Source organism: Triticum dicoccoides, chromosome 2B (genome assembly GCF_002162155.2).
Source record: "Triticum dicoccoides isolate Atlit2015 ecotype Zavitan chromosome 2B, WEW_v2.0, whole genome shotgun sequence".
Classification (NCBI taxonomy): Eukaryota; Viridiplantae; Streptophyta; class Magnoliopsida; order Poales; family Poaceae; genus Triticum; species Triticum dicoccoides.
Window position 1 is genome coordinate 611,440,948 of NC_041383.1, and position 1,231 is coordinate 611,442,178.

Genomic DNA, 1,231 nt, shown 5'->3' on the forward strand with positions numbered 1-1,231 from the left:
ACACACACACACCTTCTACTTCGCCGGAAAGGAAAAACATCTGGCTCTCTAGTTAGGAGTACGGAGTACTGACTACCAACCAAAAGGAAGAATAATAATTGGAGAAGCAAGCAACATGCACCCCTAAGCCACACCTGGACACAAACACATGCACCTAGCAACTGGACCGATCTACTTCCACTGGACACTTCTCTGTAGATAGCCTGACGAACTCACATGTTGAATGAGACGACCGGGCAGTGCACAATAATGAAATCTAAGGATCTATGGGGAAGCAAGAGAAACATCACTTGTGAGGTGGAATGAAGCATTTTGCAATGCCAAAATTCGTTAAAAAAACACGGCGCTCTGTAGAAAATGTCGCAGAGTTATACGCAGGCAAACTCAGAGAAGGAACTCACCTTGACCCAAGCTTAACCGTGACCAATGGCCAAGGGAACAGGCGAATTCGAAGCTCGATGGATCCCTGGCTCTCCTTTTTCTTTCTTTCTCTGTGGGCAACTCTGAATTCTCCCCGGGTAGTTAGATGAACATCAGCAAACCTGGCCGAGCCGCCGCAACGCAGCCGTTCCTGCAGCACCGGCGAATCAGTTTTCGGCCGAAGCATTGACAGAATCAATCAGTCACGCAGGGCGTGCAGAGATGGAACAGTTAGTTACTCACACATATGTACGACGCTCAGCCGGGGGACAGGTAGCCAGGCAGTGTACTCGACAGGAAGCGTGCGATGGCTCCAGGTGCGCAGGAGAGAGGACGGGAGAAGGAGAGAGACGAGAGGTGTGGGGCGGCCCAGGGGGTATATATAGGAGCAGCACTCGCCGTGGGAGAAGAAGAGAAGAAGAAGAAGGCAGATTGGATTGGGAGGGGAGGGAGGGGAGGTGGGCGGAAGCGCGAGGTGTCTCCGGGTTGTGGCGGAGACGGCGCTGCCACTTTGGCTGCTGACTAGCCTGCGCTCCGCGTGTTGCGGGTGCGGACGTCGAGGATCGCATCTGGACTCTCCGGGCTCTGCCTCGCCGCCTTGTCAAGCGTCCGCGGCGGGCCCGTGGCCAGGATTTACCCGCTTTCGTTTTCTTTTCCTTCCTCGCTTCTTTCTCTGGCAATCCGAGCGACCTGCAGGATTGATCCGATCCCACCGTCGACCGCGACGGATCCAATCCAACGGTGGATGTTTTCCCTACGTATTTTCCTCTTGGCGGAGTTATATATACGTAGTTGAGTTTGCATCTTTATT

The 1,231-nt window shown here is 53.5% G+C and overlaps 1 protein-coding gene across 1 annotated transcript in view; it reads right to left on the bottom strand.

The window, feature by feature from the left end:
• Nucleotides 1-898, bottom strand: part of LOC119365149 (SPX domain-containing membrane protein OsI_17046-like) — a 6,298-nt gene extending 5,400 nt beyond the window's left edge. Inside the window, exons 1-2 of the mRNA XM_037630749.1 lie at nt 664-898; nt 402-571 (exon numbers count right to left, since the gene is read on the bottom strand). The gene's annotated coding sequence lies outside the window, so the exon portion shown is untranslated. The remainder of the gene's footprint in view (nt 1-401; nt 572-663) is intronic.
• Nucleotides 899-1,231: the final 333 nt, after the last annotated feature.